Here is a 10,681-nt window from a genome sequence, read left to right as displayed (position 1 = left end):
CACAACCTGATGAAAACTCAATTGCAATCTTACACTCTGCAGTCTGCAACCTTAGGAATTTGGCGACTGGAGGTGTATTTGGTGAGAGGACTCTGAAGAGCGAGCCTCAGTGCAGCCCACGCTTCATGGGGCAAAGAGCACCTGAAAAACAGAACTAGGGAGGGGGTTCCAGATATAACGAAGTCATAAGCTCAGACGCCTTAGTCAAAGTCTGTCTCTACTTTGTTGCTTTGCAGGCTCTGGGCTCTCCAACAACGCGAACACCGCAGCTCAGCCCAGGGGACACGGCAGGCAGAAAGCCTGCCACTAGAGGATAAAACGCACCCCAAGAAACTGAGGGCTGAAGTGAAAAAGCAAAAATGGTGGCCTGGCTACGCACTGTCCTGCAAACAAACAGGTTGTGGCAATGGGGCTGCAAGAGCAGGGCACAGCTGTTAGGGCCCCTGCCATTTGGTCCCGGTGGCTGGAGCGCTTGGGCCCCTGAACGGAAAAAACGCGACACTGAGCCTGGAGCCCGGCGGACCGGCAACTGCTGGGACGAGCCACTGAGCATCTCCGTGCGCGGCCTGGCCCCCGAGCAGCCCGTCACGCTGCGCGCCCGCCCTGCGCGACGAGAAAGGCGCGCTCTTCCGCTCCCACGCCCGCTACCGCGCGGTACCCCCACGGCGAGCTGGACTTGGCGCGTGAGCCCGCGCTGGGCGGCAGCTTCTCGCGGGGCTCGAGCCCATGGGGCTGCTCTGGGCCATGGAGCCCGATCGGCCTTTCTGGCGCCTGATCAAGCGCGACGTGCAGACGCCCTTCGTGGTGGAGCTGGAGGTGCTGGACGGCCCGAGCCCGACGGCGGGCGGCTGCTGGCGCGGGCGGTGCACGAGCGTCACTTCATGGCTCCCGGGGGTGCGGGCGGCGTGCCCGTGCGCGAGGGGCCGTGTGCGCGCCACGCTCTTACTGCCTCCAGGTGAGCAACCCTCCCTCCAAGGCCAGGGATGCTTCAGAGGTGCATTGTCTTGGGTGCCCTCTTTCCACCACTCTTCAAGGGGCCCTTAGAGATCAGTGGCCCCTGAAAATACTTTCTGACTTGGCTCTCTGGCTGGGGTGAGTTCTGAACTGAAGGTCACCTCAGGAGCAGCATCTCAAGTTATTTTAGGCAAGCAGAGAACCATGAACTGGAAATCTCTGTGATAATAATACCCGCGGGTGGTTGAGCACTGGTTCATGTTTGGCACTGGCTGCTCTGGAAACCGTCTTTCAGACAAGGTTGGCCAGCGCAAGCACTGGCGAACTTTCTAACGTGCAGAACTTGAGTATCTACTCCGAGTCTGGAACCGAAAGCATGAATGTGCAGGGCCATGGAGCTTTGTTTCTTGGGTGATGCTGAGGTAACTCTTTCCTAGAGTGAAAAGGCCACAGTTTTGAGAGGGACTTCAGTTCAGCGACTCACAGAGAGCTGCTCTAGGGGATTTGGTCAATCGTTTCTCATCCCTTTGAAATGTGGACAGAAATGGCAGGTCTGAGGATAAGGACATGGCACTTCGTATACAACAATTAAAACTTAGTTTTGCAAGTTCGAGTGGCTTGGAAGTAATGTTGAAAATAGAGAAAGTTGTTCCTTAGGTAAAATCTTTACCATGCTTTAATGTGTTTACTTCTTTACATATTTAAGTAATATAAGCAAATATTGAAGAACTCAAAGCTTTCCATAATGAAAGGTCTCTTTCATGGGGGGGTTATTATCACCGGCCTCATGGCTAATTGTGATTCCCTCTCAATCAAAACTCTGGTTTTAAAGTTCAGATTTTCCTGAGGACCATGGAATGCTTCCTTCCAAGGTTCACCACCATTGTGAAAAATCCCTCTTCTCCCTTGTGTATACTTCTGACAGCTTGTCATCGGTTAGGCTGTCCTCATTCTCCCCATTGTCTGACAGTCCCCTGAGATTGCCCACCATGCCTGTCAAACTGGATTCTGACCTTGTTTGGTGAACCCATATCTGTATCTGTGAACCACCGCAAGCCACTGAGTTCAACTCCACTTTGGAAAACTGCAGAATGCCCTTTGACTGTGGCAGTTCCACCTCCAGGGTACTGTGTGGCTTCAAATCATTGAGTGTGTTTGTTGGCGTCCTAAGAAAACAGCTCAGGCCAGGCAGTGGTGGAGCACACCTTTAATCTCTGTACTCCGGAGGTAGAAGCAGGTGGATCTTCGGTGAGTTAGAGGCAAGCCTGGTCTTCGAGCGAGGGCCCCCAAGCTACAGAGAAACCCTGTCTTGAAAAAAACAAATAAACTAAAATAAAAAGATATCAAGACATTTGGAAACTAAATCTGCAAGAAGGGGCTGTTTTTGTTTTGTTTCTAAGGAAATGGACCCTTTCCTGGGATCATAGACCTTTTTGGAGTTGGAGGTGGCCTTCTGGAGTATCGAGCAAGTCTTTTGGCCTGGGAAGGGTTTTTGCTGTCATGGCCCTGGCTTATTATAACTACGATGACCTCCCCAAGGGCATGGATATCTTTCACCTGGAATACTTTGAGGAAGCTGTGGAACTACCTGCTCTGTCACCCTCAGGTTTGCGGTTAGAGTATTTCAATTTAAAATTTGGGGACCTAAATTCATCCTTGAGTCAAAGATAAATTTGTAATGCAGTAGCTTGGACCTTTATAACAAGCAATATTTAGTCTTATCCAAATCCACAGAGCAAAGTATATTTAACCTGGATGATCTCAGGGGACATGAAAAAAACTGATACAAAGAAGTTTGGTACCATCTCTCATAGGGTGACCCATCATCTCAGATTGCCAAGGGGAGAGGGTTACCGCCAGCAATATCCATTTCCCACTGAAACTGAGGTAGTCAAGACAAATCAACGAGTGTTTATCACCTTAGCCATGTCATGGGTTTCTTATGCCTGTGATTTTGTGTTCAGCCTCCAGGGTTGTTATGAGCATTAAATGACTTGTACTTGAGAAGCTCTTGGAATATGCTGATAAGTTTATATCCATCCAGTCGGCAATGACTAGGGAGTGTAGTAGACACAGTGCAGACAGGCAGAGGAGACAAGGCCATGTCTACACTATGAACATGGACAGCATGGAGACAGGAATGGAGAGCTAGGGAAACGGGGAAAGCAACTGCGAAGGTCCGTGGCTGTGAAGTCATAGAACGATAGGGAACGGTGTTGTAACGAAATAAAGGGGACAAGCCTCATTCTGAAGACTCAAACATTGTCTGCTGTTGATTGTCTAGATCGGTCTAGCAATTGTGACGTTGTAGACACTTCAGTACCCATCACTGCTTAAGAGCCAGAACATAAATACAGAGAGAAATTAATAGGGATCCAGAAGCTTCCAAAACACCATATGTTGACTCTGTTTTGTTTATATACACCCGAATATGATTTTATACACAAAAAATACCAGGCAATGAGCAAAACAGCTATTTAATAATCCCAAGCAACGCTTGACCTCTGATTTCTCACTGGAGGAAGCATGTAGACTCTGAGCTTCCCAGATGCCCCAAGAGCCTACCAAAATAAGAATTGTAAAGTCACAGTAAGGCTCAGGACCACATGATGTCCAGGAGTGGGTCCCACCCGCTGTCCTAATGTTGTGTGAGCTCAGTCTCCTTCTTTTCTGTCTGTGTCTTTCTCAGGTAAAAGGTCCAGGAATTGGGCTGCTTGGGATTTCCAAAGGGGGTGAACTTGGCCTTGCTATGGCCTCCTTCCTGAAGGGCATCAAGGCTGCTGTCTTCATCAATGGCTCTATGGCCGCTGTTGGGAACACCATAAGCTACAAGAATGAGACTATCCCTCCTTTGTCTGTTCTGAGAGATCAATTCAAAGTGACCAAGATGGCCTCGTGGATGTTGTGGAAGGGCTTCAAAGCCCTTTGGTAGAGACGAAGAGCATCATCCCTGTGGAAAGGTCTGACACCACCTTCCTGTTCCTTGTGGGTCAGGATGACCACAACTGGAAGAGCGAGTTCTATGCCAATGAGATCTCCAAACGCTTACAGGCCCATGGAAGGAGAAGCCTCAGATCATCTGCTAACCCAGAAGCGGGGCACTATATTGAGCTCCCTTATTTCCCCCTGTACAAGGCTGGCATGAATATCATTGTGGGTGCTAATATCAACAATGGGGGGCAGCCTAAGCCTCATGCCATGGCCCAGGTCGATGTCTGGCAGCAACTCCAGACTTTCTTCCACAAACATTTGGATGCTGAAGACAGGATGATCCCAGCAAAACTGTGATTTTTATTTAAGTTTTATTTAACATCTGTAAGGCAGGTCTCTCCTGGGAATAGCCTCCACTGTGTGTGTGTGTTTATCTTTTATATAAATGTAGAGGTTCTCCCCCCATTTTTTTTATCAGTCTGGGAAGGGAGTGATTGTGCAGAAAATGTAAGGTGTGGCAAAGCTGATCTCTCCGTGGCTCAGTCTCAGGTGACAGGAGCTGCAGCTCTGAGAGAAAGGCTGAGTCACCATTTCTGGAGCTCAGTAATCATTTGCTAAAGGGCTGATCAAAAAATAAATGACTACCTACTGTTTTAAACAAGCATCAACAGTGGCTGGAAGATGACCTCAGCACATACTGCTCTCATAGGTACTAAGTTTGGTTCCCAGGGCCCGAACCATGCAGCTCACAGCTGAGTGTAACTCCAGCTCCAAGAGACCCAGAGCTTTCTTCTGATCTCCTTGAGGACATGAGGACCTGTACACACACACACACACACACACACACACACACACACACACACACACACACCACAAAAAATACATGGTTTTGAAAGCATAAACAATGGTCTAGTCTGTGTTGGCTCTATCTTGTGGATCCCACTGACTGAAGATTCATCCATGTGAACCTTTCATGTCGTCTCTGCACAGTACTCCTCAATCCCTAAGACAACATCAATGCTGTAGTGCACATTCTAAGTAATCTACAAGTAGATTACTATTCTGTATGAGACATGTTAGCCACTGCAGATTTGGCATCTGTAGTGACCTCAGCAGTTCCTTATCAATACCTGATAACAGATGTGTGTTTCTTCTTGTAGGATCTTAGTACTGCTGTGGTCCAGCCTCAGCCTGGTCAGGTCCTGAGACAGGGAAGGGGCGTCAGCACAAAGAAATGAAATGTCCAACTACCAAGTTTCACACAAGTGGCCGGCCCTGAAAGCTCATGCTATCTTTATTTATTTTTCAAAAACAAACATGTTTTCCCACCCTCCATGATTCACCTCCAGAAAAAAATCCAAATAAATTTTCCATATTTTCCATCAAAATACTTTCAGCCAGGAAACAATGATCAGGATTTTGTTAGTTTGGCCAAATATTGAGCAGACACATCTTGTCCTTACAAGGCTAAAAGGCAATAGGTACACATCAAAGGACACAGGCACACATTTTCAAGAACTACAATATAATTCAAAGCTTAACAAGTATATTTACCGAAATACGGTGCTTTCCCATAAGGTGCTTGCATCCAGTAGATTGGTCTTTTTCTAACTGTTCCCTTGGCCTAATAAATGGTCCTGCATGCCTAAGCCTCTCTATGAGGAACCTGAGAATCATCAGTTCCCACAGAATTTTAGGAGAAAATGTTTGGAGAAAAGAAACGGGGGTTTCCAGGACTGATCACATCTGTCTTATGCCTGACTGATATAGTGAAAGTATAAACCGCCAAGAGAGTCACTAATATTAGAGAGAAAAGGATGTGTGGTCCACAGGGACCCAGCCGTACTGTGCGGTGTCCCAGGGTCTTGCATTGAAGAAACCCATTGAACAAGCACTCGTTCATATGCTGATCCAAACCCAGACCACACAGCTCCCAACAGAGTACTGTCTTAGCTATTAACTATTAAAAGGAAATTCAGTTTAATTCTTTCCTGTCTTTTGGATGAATGAGGATTTTGTTTTTTGAGAAACAAATTATGTTAGGTTCCTGTTTATACACAGAACACTTTAGAGTTGTTTGTTTCAAAATTTCATAATTATATAGCTTATTTACATAAGTAATTTTAGCAGTGATAAACATGTTTATAAAAAATCATATCACCAAAAAAAAAAAAAAAAGAAAAAAAAAGCCGGGCGGTGGTGGCACACGCCTTTAATCCCAGCACTCGGGGAGGCAAAGGCAGGCGGAATCTCTGAGTTCGAGGTCTACAAGAGCTAGTTTCCAGGACAGGCTCTAGAAACTACAGGGAACCCTGTCTCGAAAAAACAAAAAAAAAAAAAGAAAAAAAAAAGAAAAAAATTATATCACTAGATACAAATAGTTCCCAATAATAAGCAATTCTTGAGCCTTTGAACTCATGATTCTCTTATTTCAGTCTCTGGAATGCTGGGATTGTTGGCGGCGTGCCACTTCTGTCTACCTCCTCTAATTTCTCCATCTTGTTTTTCTCACTGAGGCTTTTCAAGTTTAACTGGAATTTAATCTCCTTGATTGGAGAATCTCGTGAAAAATTACTCAAGCCTATTCTGTAAACCCAAGATCAGTATGTCGCAGTTAATGTAGGGTGTTCATGTGTGAACCCCTATAGCTAACTGCTCTTAGCTGCAGCTGCTTGCTTTTGTGAAGCCCCATGCAGCTGCCAAGCGAGATACTATGGCATGGGACAATTGTCTATATTCTGTCAATTATATTTTAAATAAATGCTGAATGTTCAGTAGCCAGGCAGGAAGTATAGGCGGGACAACCAGACAGGAAACAGAGTTGGGACAACCAGACAGGAACTAGAGGTGGGTCAATGAGAACAGGAGAATTCTGGGAAGAAGACAGCTTGGTTGGCAGTCCTGACCCCACCACAGAAGAAGCAGGGATGTGACTGTCTCACTGAAAAAGTACTGAGCCATGTGGCTAGCACAGATAAGAATAATGGGCTAATAGATGTTATAAGATTAATAGGAAGCCTGAACTAATGGGCCAATCTGTTTATAGTTAATGTAGACCTCTGTGTGATTTCTTTGGGACTTTAGCCCCAAAATAACCACAAAGAACTGTATTAATTAAATCACCGCTTGGCCCATTAGTTCTAGCTTCTTATTGACTAACTCTTATATCTTAATTTAACCCATTTCCATTAATCTGTGCATCACCACAAAGTCGTGGCCTATCAGGAACGTTTTAGTGTGTCTATCTCCAGCGGCACCATGGCAACTCCTCTAACTCCGCCTTTCTTTCTCCCAGCATTCAGTCCAGTTCTCACTGCCTACCTAAGTTCTGTCCTATCAACAGGCCAAGGCAGTTTTCTTTATTCATTATGGTAATCATAGCACACAGGGGAGACTCACAAATCACCTACTCTTTTCCGTTTAAATAAAAGGAAGGTTTTGAATTTAACATAGTAAAATTACATATAACAAGTATCAAGAAAGAATTTCAGTTACAATATTTATATATTCTTTATCTTTATATTAACTAAGGAAAACTATAACTATAAATTCTTCAACTCTATCAAACACTCCAGAAGGATATGATATTACCTAAGTAAACAGGAAGTGCATTGTAAGCAACTTCCAAAACTCTAGAATTGACAGAGACATTTCACTGCCCGGACAGTCACCCAAAGTTCCTCTGTACCGTTGGGCATCCATCTTTAGCCTGCTGTCCCAAATTATCCAGCAGACTTTTCCATGAAGCAGGAATTTCAAAGACAGGTCTGCCTTTATTGGCAGTTTGCCAGTCACTTTCTTCTGTATCCTGAAGAATGTCTCGCAGACTCTTTTATGACACAGGAACCGTAAAGTATCATCTCACCTTTAGGCAAGTTCAGCAGTCATTTCTCTGTAGATTCTGCATGTCCAGTTCATCTAGCAAACTCCATAAGGAGCCTCTTCGATGCCCATCTTCCTCTTGAAGTAGATTGGTGCTGCCAGGAGCAGATGTGTCTCACTCTCATGAAAAGTCCTAAATTTTTAAAACATTTAAATGCCATATATTGAAGGTCTCTAAAAGATTTAAAGAATACCCAACTAACTAAAATATATCTCTATCTATCTAGAAAACCTTACTAACATGACTACAGTCTTGACTATTATAGATGACTACTTATTAACCTATATTTCTTTTTTTTTTCTGGTTTTTCGAGACAGGGTTTCCCTGTAGTTTCTAGAGCCTGTCCTGGAACTAGCTCTTGTAGACCAGGCTGGCCTCGAACTCAGAGATCCGCCTGCCTCTGCCTCCCGAGTGCTGGGATTAAAGGCGTGCGCCACCACCGCCCGGCTAACCTATATTTCTTAATTATACATTACATTTTTAAATGAACTACACAAACACAATTGTTGAACTAGAAGTCCAAACATCAGAAGGAGTTGCTCCAGATACTACTCATATAACCACAATTAATGCAAAAGGAAGAGGATTTTTATTCTGTCATGACAGGGCCCTTCAGGTTCGGGATATGAAGGACATCCAATAGCTGTTACAGTCCATCTTTTAAGAAAGCGAAAAGCCACAGATACGAGGGGGGGGGGGGACACCTGAAGGTTGTTTTCCAACTTATTGGATTGGCTTATTCAAAGGGTTACTAGCAGTGATTGGTCTATTCCAGGGCAGAATTGTTGCCTGGTCAGGTGAGATAAGGAAAGCATCTGTGGGCCATCGTGACGTTGTTTCAGTGACTATATCAATACATCAGGAACTGAGAGATCATCTGTGGGTTGTCTTTGCCTCAATTCCCAGAATGGAGTTATGGTTGAAGATTATTCACAAGCACACGGGAGGATGAGCAGTCCAGCACGTGTGTGTGTGGGCAACTGTCCTGTTTCCAAGAGAAAGTGAATGTAAGGTTTTAGAAAAATGTCTTAGGGTTGAGGGGGCTTACAAATGCAGTTAGATTCTTTCGTTCCCTCCTCTTGTTTTGCCAAATCCCAAATTTGGGATTTTCTGAGGTCTCTCTTGAGAGCCTGATATTGGTGGGTCAGTACTAATACTTGGGTAATACTGAGTCATTCACGAATGAATGTCAGGAGTTGGTATTTTCTGCAGTCCTGGTACTGGGAAAAATCTGGTTACATAGGTGTTAATATTGTCTAGCTGGGGTTTTTGGGGAGGGAGCTGGGAAATGGTGGGGCCTTAAAGCTTGGTGTGGTGCTTAGGGCCCCTACAGGAGGGGGCTAGTTCAGCCCCTCCAACCTTGTCAAGTTTGCTTACATGCCCCCCCCCCAGACAAATATATCAGTCACAATGTCTACATTCAGGGTAAGAGTCCCGGAGAGTTCGTTTGGTTTTTTTTTTTTTTTTTTTTTTTTAAGAGTCCTTTTTTTAGCTTTGGGTGTGCTGAAGCATGTTATCTGGAGGGTCCTGAGTCGTCCTATGGAGATGCCGGCTTCACTTGAGATGCTTGGATCCAGGTTGTAATGTTGTCTACTTTGAGAGCGGTGGGGTGTCATAAGGAGCATGGTATAGGGCCCTTGCTGGGAGGTTTAAGGCTCTGGGACTGATGTCTCTGGATGTATAGGGAATCACCAACGGATGTGAAATCTCTGGGTGTTCGGGCTGGTAGGCAGCAGCCGGAGGCTTCCACCCCTGGGTTTGGAGGATCAGGAGGGCCTTTAGGTGGGGAGATAACAGTCTGGGAAGAAGAGCATCAGGATTATGTATCTCATCTGCCTTAGTGAGCGGTGGCAGCCCTCATATAGGATCTCATAAGGAGTGAGTTTAAATCGCCCTGGGGTGTTTTGAACCCAGAACAGGACAGAGGGAGGCAGGTCTGTCCATTCATTTTTGCCGGTCTCTAGGACCAATTTTGTCAATTTGTAAAAATTTTCTTTTAGAATTTTATTTATCCTATCTATCTGACCTGAGCTTTGGGGTTGGTAAGCACAATTTTCAATTGTTCCCCAATTTCTTGGCCACGCCCTGACTTACCTGGGCAACAAAGGCAGGTCTATTATTGGACACGATTACCTTGGGCATCCCAAACCTTGGAAAGATTTCTTTTATGATCTTCTTAGCCATTACATTGGCTGTCTCAGTCATGGTCAATGTATGATGGCAACTGTGTGGCCTCGAGGAGGCTCAGAATTTCCGCAGATAGTCAACAGTCCTCTTTGTATATTGTTCCGATGTATCTGGTGGTGGCAAAACCATACCTGCTGTCAGTGTAGACGTTCCCTCTGCCATCTGTAGAACTTATATCAAAGCCACAAGTTCAGCTTACTGGGCGGTCGGCCGACATCCCTTCAGGAGGCTACTGGCCCAGATCATTTGCTTCCTGTCCACCACTGCTGCCCTCGCCTTCCGCTTACCTTCAGCCTTGTATACCTGCTCTGCTCAGACCCCCAGCCTTGTGCCGCAGGCAAGATTTGCCATCATTTCCGGCTCTGCCTGGCACAGCTCGGCCTGCCGTTCTGCCTGCCGCCTGTCCTTTCTGAGGATCCATAGTCCATCGACGTGAGCAGGGCACAGGAGCAGCAGCCTGGTGCAGGAGGGCACCTGTGGTAGCATTGTGCGGTCTGACATGCGTGAGGGGAGCAAGATTGCAGGGTGAGCAGCCAGGGCTCATGCAGGCTTTAGGGCAAGCACCAAGGCAGTTGGTAGGAGGGAGGATTTCCTCCGATGGTGATGGTAGGGGGAGGTGGTCATCCTGGCAAGGAGGGGCCTGGTGGAGGCAGAGGCAGACAAGCAGCCTGCATCTCCAGCAAAACTGAGCACAGCAGGGAAAGCGAAAGTCCCTCATTTGGTCAA

General features: G+C 46.0%; 1 pseudogene; it reads left to right on the top strand.

The window, feature by feature from the left end:
* Window positions 1-359: 359 nt before the first annotated feature.
* On the top strand, window positions 360-4,501 carry LOC119818583 (annotated as a pseudogene).
* The last annotated feature ends 6,180 nt before the right edge of the window (window positions 4,502-10,681 follow it).

The sequence above is a fragment of the Arvicola amphibius genome, chromosome 7 (assembly GCF_903992535.2).
Source record: "Arvicola amphibius chromosome 7, mArvAmp1.2, whole genome shotgun sequence".
Classification (NCBI taxonomy): domain Eukaryota; kingdom Metazoa; phylum Chordata; class Mammalia; order Rodentia; family Cricetidae; genus Arvicola; species Arvicola amphibius.
The sequence above is the reverse complement of the archived record's forward strand: the minus strand, read 5'-3'. Positions and strand labels throughout refer to the sequence as shown.